Source organism: Strongylocentrotus purpuratus, unplaced genomic scaffold, assembly GCF_000002235.5.
Source record: "Strongylocentrotus purpuratus isolate Spur 01 unplaced genomic scaffold, Spur_5.0 spur5_contig_29, whole genome shotgun sequence".
In the NCBI taxonomy this organism is placed as follows: Eukaryota; Metazoa; Echinodermata; class Echinoidea; order Camarodonta; family Strongylocentrotidae; genus Strongylocentrotus; species Strongylocentrotus purpuratus.
The window spans coordinates 1-7859 of record NW_022144941.1 but is presented as its reverse complement, the minus strand read 5'-3'; the positions used below and the strand labels follow the sequence as shown (position 1 = coordinate 7859).

The following is a 7859-nucleotide window of genomic DNA, read 5'->3' as shown; positions in this document are numbered from 1 at the left end:
AAATAATTCCATAAAATTCCGGATAAAACAAAAATATTCCACCTTTATGAGCGACAGTGTAGGAGGCTGCCCCCAAAACAGAAGTGGGCGGGGACGCTAAACATGTATATTCTTTTTACATGCCTAAACGACAAGGTATCAGATATCCATTGTTTTGACATTCCTTTTCCCTTAGATATAAAAAAAAAAACACGCAAAAAATCATGCATATTCGTGAGGAAGATATGCGGAGAAAATACTGGGCGAATTGTCTGTAGGGCGAATTTAATCTGACAAGATTTTGGCCGATTCGAAATTGCATGCACACTAGTACTCATGGTCATATGAATATGAGTATCCGAGTAACTGCTGTTTTGTGCTGTTGTGCTGATTGCTAGCTTAGCTTTGGTAAGAAATCGGTTGTTGCTATTGTATTACTTTATCGTGAATCCTTCTTATTAGTTTGTTGGAGATTTTGCGTATCGAATAAGTGTGTGGAGTGTAAAACTTTTAAGGCATTGACTTTGTTTATATCTATAATAATGTTTGCAGTTAACAAATCAAGTCTGAGATGCGATACATTCTACGTAACATGTATAGCCTAGGGTCTACGTGTAATAATCATCAGCTCAGCGAGTGTGATTGTGATTGAATTTGATAGCCCTACGAAAAAACAAAAAGGAAGTGTTTCAAAAAAAGTGAAAATCTTTGACTCAGTTTGGACCTTGAGTGACCGGTTTTACCATACTCATGTCCCCCAATAGACCGTAGACAGTCTAGATCTAGTTCTAGAATCTAGGTCAGTGTTTGTTATAAATAAAAAACCGTATAGGTCCGTAGGATCTAGGCCAGTACTATATACTACTAGATCTGAGATACTAGATCTATCTGACTATAGGCCTAGATTAGGGAGGCCAATGCCAGGGCGTAAGGCTTCTACGCCTACGATTTGTGCGCTCGTCGTCCAACTCCAAGTCAGAAAATACCAGAAGAAAAAAAAAAGGGGAAAAAAAAGAAAACAAATATCTAGGGTCTATGGAAAAAATGTATAACAATACACAATTAAACACTCCACAACATACCTATAGATCACGGATCTGTAACGATCTTCACCATTTATTGACGATCTTGCAGATTTTGACGATTTGATCCAAATAATTGGGCTAGCAGACGAAAAAAAAAACGGAAGCACAGAGAAACTAGAGGGTGATGAGGTTAGCTCACTAAAATCCTTCCAATGACTGAAGGTAGATCCAAAAATATGGAACCAATTTATATCAAAGAACTTTTGAAAGAGATAAAAATATCAGATGTGCACAAATGTCACTTTAAACAAATAGAAAATATAACGAAAAAAAAGATTATATCTTTTTATTGCAGATTTTTACAAATGCACATTCGAAGGTAGATAGAGTACGATGGTTTTGTCAATCTTGCGTTGGTTTGAGCAATACTAGCTAGAGCCATCTCAAATTGAGAAGGAAAATGGTGAACAGAGACTCATTGTTTGAGCCCCAAATAGAAGTCTTGCGACATCATAATATGAATATTTATGAGCTCCGGTCTCATCGCGCGCAAAACAAATTTGACGTAGTCTCACAATAGTACCTTTTTCTCAGCACTAGACACCAGTGTCGTGCAGTAATGTATGAGAATTAAAAAAAAAGACATTTCAGTATAAAAAAAAAAAAAGTCTACGTGAGCAGCTATACTCCAATTGAGAAGTGAATGAATGCCATGATTTGAGCGTGTGTGTATTTTAGTGTATGATATCATCATATGGTTAGTGAGAGAGAGAGAGAGAGAGGGAGAGAAATATCTCCGTAAGTAGTACAACGTCTATCAATGCGTGCAGTCATATTTGATTCGTATTGTGATCGCTGAATGCAAGTGCAAGTTGGATATCGATCGATGATAATGCAGTGTCAGATCTTTACTGATGTCTGAGGAAATAGTAATTGGAATACATCACAAAACTAAGGTAGGCCTATTTATTTATTTAATTTTTTAATTACTTTCTTAATTACAATGAGTGGCTTCGAGCTTTCTCATCCATTATGTTTTGACCCTCCATGCCATGGCTAGCATGGTCGATCGCGGCTTGCATGCAATTACCGTAATGGCTGCTGCAGTACTTGTCGGTGTGTGCGACTAATTCAAGGCTAGCCGGTGATGATGAATGTACTTTCGCGCGAAGTTTTGAACTTGTTGTCCGGGCAAGACCATGATGACACGCCCATTCCCTCGGGCCTGTCTAATTTCAACGTAATTGAAATTGATTGTTTCAAGGCTCTTACGACGCAGGCGTAGAAGGAACCTCATAGGAACTAGCTGGATATCTCCTATTTTATGGAATTCTGGAGTCGGCAGATGGGTGAGTTTTCTTAGTGAAAGAAAATGCTTTCTTTTAAATGTTTGTTTTATTATAAAAAAATTAGTAATTAAAAAGTTAGATTTGGGCATTGGACTTCTACCTAGATCATAGATCTAGACTAGACCTAGATCTAGTCTAGATCTATTAATTTCTAATTCCAATCATAAATATCTGATAGTTGATAATTAGACAGGTCACAGATGACAGGCGATCGGCTTGTAAAAGTCATGGGATAATAATTATCGCCTCGCCAAAGAAGGAGGGGATCTAGACCCCTGTATTAATATGCTGCTCGATGCCTTCCTTCTTTGTGCCGTAACAAATCTGGTTTAAATAAATAACTTTAGTAATGTTGACGGATTTTAATGAAATTTGATATGAAGGAAATGGTAGATCTATAAAACACAGCATAAGTCAATTTCGGAGTTTGTAGGTCAAAGGTCATGGCTCATTAAATATGCGAATCTGGTTTCTATTCGATAACTTTAGTAATGTTTGACGATTTTTAATGAAATTTGATAGGAAGGTACATGGTTTAAAAACATAGCATAAGTTCAATTTTGGAGTATGTAGGTCAAAGGTCATAGCTCATTAATATGCGAATCTGGTTTCTGTTTGATAACTGTATATTATTGATGGATTTTCATGAAATTCGATATGAAGGTACATAGTATAAAAACACGCATAAGTTCAATTTCCGAGTATGTAGGTCAAAGGTCATAGCTTCATTAAATATGCGAATCTGGTTTAAAATCAATAACTTTAGTAATGTTTGACCAATTTTAATGAAATTTGATATGAAGGTAAATGGTATAAAAAACACAGCATAAATTCAATTTCGGAGTATGTAGGTCAAAGGTCATGGCTCATTAAATATGCGAATCTGGTTTCGATCGATAACTTTAGTAATGTTTGACAGATTTTAATAAATTTGATATGAAGTACATGCTATCAAAATACAGCATAAGTTCAGTTTCGGAGTATGTAGGTCAAAGGTCATAGCTCTATAAATGTGCAAATCTGGTTTTATTCGATAACTTTAGTAATGTTTGACGGATTTTAATGAAATTGATAGGAAGGTACATGGTATAAAAGGCAAGTTCAGTAGTCTCGGAAAAATGCGCAGTGCTCGTCGTTAGCTGTAATGCGTTATCAGAACAAACCCAAACAAAGACGTGATCGTAACGAGAAAAAAATCATTAAAAATACAGAGAGCACAATTGGAAAGACAACTACTCAAAATTATCGTAAGCGATACATAACTGGAGGAAGAATACAATAGTTTGTCCAGGAAAAGCCACATAAATAGTGATATTTAAGGAGTTACTACAGGTACAATCATTATCCGAATGGGCCTGCTGATATGTCAGAATTACACGTGTTTAAATTGAACACGAGGCTATAGAAACCAAAATACGCCCTCTACGGTGAAAAGCAGTATAACAAAGGATTCTAGTATTTGCAGCAGCGATAAAAATGTACCCAGTTACCCTCGATTATCACAATTTCTGTGGCATTTCTGGGCGATTATTGAATTCTTTGTCAAGTTATGTACCCGATTATGGTAATTTTGAGCATAGTTGTCTTTCAATTGCGCTACTCGTAGTTTTTAATGATTTTTTTCTCGTTACGATCACGTCTTTGTTGGGTTCGTTCTGGCACGCATTACAGCTAACGACGAGCACTGGCATTTTCCGAGACTAGTCTGAACTTGCTTGCAAAGGCATCCGTATCGAAACTTCGGATTACCAAGTAATTTTCAGCTTTTAAAAAAAAAAGCATCGATGTTTAAAATAAGAGATAAATATTATTTGTCTTTAAAAAATTATATGATCGGATATTGTAAAGAAGAATTTTAGAAAGCTGTTATTATTCTAACATTCATATTTTTTGACCAGATTTATTCAACCTGCATAAATCAAAATGGGGCTGAACGTTGTCATTCTATTTTTGCCCCAGTTTTTTTTACTTTTAGAGGCACGATAATGGCACTAAACATCGCCAATCATGGATGAAAATAATGTCAAATGGAAGAAATACCGATCTGAGCCGATGGTATGCATTAGTTAATGATTTGATTGATAAAAAAGGTCACTTTTAAGGGACATACTGATGATAATAATCATGATATGCGCTTTTTAAGAGGCAAGTGACAAATCCTGCGAGCTGATTTCGGGGACACCGGGTCCCGATAGGTGCAAGGCCGTCGGGACCCGGTTTATGAAAATCCCGACATGACTCAGCCTAATCAAAACACGGCTAAGTTTGATTTCCCAGTATATAGGTCAAAGGTCATAGCTCATTAAATATGCGAATCTGGTTTCTGAAATTGATAACTTTAGTAATGTTTGACGGATTTTAATCAAATTTGATATGAAAGTACATGGCATCAAAACATGGCCTAAGTTTGATTCCCAGTATGTACCCTGCGAGGGGATGCTATGCTTTGCGTTGACTTGTTTATTTATGTCATTTAGCATTATGAATGAGGGCTCATTATTTGTATTTATTGTAATATATTCATATTGGTATTTTATTAAATGTAATTTTTTGTTTTTTTTGTTTGTATTTTAGGTTACTGAGAGTTCAAGAGTTGCAGAAAGTAAGTTGATATGCTTAGAAAGGCTGAAGTCAAGTAGTTTTTAAATTAAAGCTATGACGGAATGAAACAGATCCGCATAATTGGGAAAATTGAATGCAGAATACGAAAGCTATGGCTTTTAGAAATTGTCTATATAACTTTTTGGACACTACCAAGTTACTTGTAATTATGTCAGTAAAGGTATAGACCAGTTTTGGAAACGCCCCCCTCTCAAAAAATGAAATGGTACCTTTTATTACCAATCATGTGAAAGAATATGTTTTGACTAATACCTGATGATACAAATTTTGATACTAATTGATATATTGGTAAATTATATCTATCCGGAGTGGATAGATATCGCGCATGTGTCGCATAGTCCCATATACATCTTTCTGTGTACAGTGCTTGTAACTTTACCATGACTGGGTCAAATTTCTCATCATTTTGATGATCCACAACTTTCAGTACACACCAATACTTACCGTATATGCTAGATGATCAACTTTTGTGATCGATTCCACAACGTTTCCGAAAAAAGTTTGTTTAAACACCTAGTGCAAATGATAGATGTATTTTGATTTTAGTCCAATGCAATACATATAGTACAGGTGACCTTGCCTAAGTCGAACTTGGATAAGTCAAAAATTGCTATGGTTGAACGTCTACACGTAGCCCATCCTGTTTTGTCCCATTATTTTATAACCCTCCTAAATCAAAATTTGTCTAAGTCAAAGCTATTTTATGGGTCCCAAAAGATTTGAGTTAGGCCATTAATTTTTGTTTACATGTTTAGCGTCCAAGCATGCAATCGCATGACCAAAACTGGTCTTTACCTTTAAAGGTACTATGTCCCATTTGCAGGCCAACAAATGAGAAGGCTACATTCGAACGGCATTTGAAAGATAATACTAATTTAGAAGTTCCCCTAAAAAAAAGGGGGGGGGGGGGCTTGAAAATGTCTTTAAGTTGGAAAATAACGACTATTAGTTGTCGAATCGACTAAGAACTATAGAGCCAGTAAGTAATGGTCTTATTTTCAGACCATTGTACCGAATGGTCGTACATTTTATGCTGCGCAAAGATTCAATCAGTTTTAATTTTGGCCATTAACAAGCAGAAGTGGGATATTGATGTGACAAATGTTCATATACCCTTTTACAGTCTCCTTTACAGTCACATGTACATGTGGTATTACCAAAGAAGAAAAAAGCCAGTGAGTCACTCAATAGTGTCTGACAGGGAAGCTAGTATAGCAAGTAAACGGGTTTCTTTGCATAATATGAATATTAGGACACTGCTAATGTTTAAATTTGACAGATAGGACATACATGACATATTCATAATTTCTGCAAAGTTCTACATAATTTGATGTTGGCTGCAAAAGGGACCATCATAGTATCTTTAAGCATTGGATGAGGGCTCACTATTTGTATTTATTTGTGTAATATATTCATATTGGTATTTCATGAAATGCAATTGTTTTTTTCTTTTCTTTTTTTCTTTCAGGTTATTGACTGTTTTCAGAGTTGCAGAGAGTTGCAGAGAGTTGCAGAGAGTAAGTTGATCTGCTTAAGAAGGCTGAAGTCAAGTAGTTTTTAAATTAAAGCTACAATGGAATGAAACAGATCTGCATAATTGGGAACATAATTGAACGGAATAGGAAAGCTATGGCTTAATGAAATTTCTATATAACATTTTTGACACTTCCGTAGGTATGCAACATAATTTTGTGGACAATTCATAATACTCTTCCATTGGTGTAGCCAAAATTTGAAGAGAATCCATAGTGAATTATGTAAGGAGTTGATAAAAGAAGAAAAAGTTTTTTTCATTGAACACCTAGTGCAAACGTATAGATGTATTTGATGGTTAGTCCAATGCAAAACATATAGTACAGGTGACCTTGCCTAAGTCGAACTGGGATAAGTCAAAAATTGCTATGGTTGAATGTCTACACGTAGCCCATCCTGTTTTGTCCCATTATTTTATAAACCTCCTAAATCAAAATTTGTCTAAAGTCAAAGCTATTTTATGGGTCCCCAAAAGATTTGAGTTAGGCCATTAATTTTGTTTACATGTTTAGCGTCCCAATGCAATCGCATGAACAAAACTGGTCTTTACCTTTTAAAGGTACTATGTCCCATTTGCAGGCCAACAAAATGAGGAGGTTACATTCCAACGGCATTTGAAAGATAATACTAATTTAGAACTTCCCTAAAAAAAAGGGGGGGGGGGGCTTGAAAATGTCTTTAAGTTGGAAATAACAACTATTAGTTGTCGAATCGACTTAAGAACTATAGAGCCAGTAATAATGGTCTTATTTTCAGACCATTGTACCGAATGGTCGACATTTTATGCTGCCGCAAAGATTCAATCAGTTTAATTTTGGCCATTACAGCAGAAGTGGGATATTGATGTTGACAAATGTTCATATACCCTTTACAGCTCATTTTATGTACATGTATGTTATTACCAAAGAAAAAAAAGCCAGTGAGTCACTCAATAGTGTCTGACAGTGAAGCTAGTCTAGCAAGTAAACGGGTTTCTTTGCATAATATGAATATTAGGACACTGCTAATGTTTAAATTTGACAGATAGACATACATGACATATTCATAATTTCTGCAAAGTTCTTCAGAATTTGATGTTGGCTGCAAAAGGGACATAGTATCTTTAAGCATGGATGAGGCTCACTATTGTATTTGCGTTGCCAATTTGAGGATCCCCATAGAAAGTACAACAAGTGTTTTTCAAACTTTCATAACTCTCTATTTTATAGCCGATTTGTGATGAAACTTTTTTGAAATTGCTTCTCTCATATTACTCTTTCGTATGAGATGATTTTTCTCCTTGGGTTTGGTTTCCTTTTAGTTTTTGTGAGCAGATTTTTTACATTTAGGGTGTTTTATCACTATGACTATA

At 35.5% G+C, this 7859-nt stretch overlaps 1 long non-coding RNA gene across 1 annotated transcript; it reads left to right on the top strand.

Moving 5' to 3' along the window:
• Positions 1-319: 319 nt before the first annotated feature.
• Positions 320-6591, top strand: LOC115923118. Its single transcript, XR_004063805.1, has 3 exons — positions 320-387; positions 4928-4955; positions 6444-6591. It is a non-coding gene; the product is annotated as an uncharacterized LOC115923118 (long non-coding RNA).
• Positions 6592-7859: the final 1268 nt, after the last annotated feature.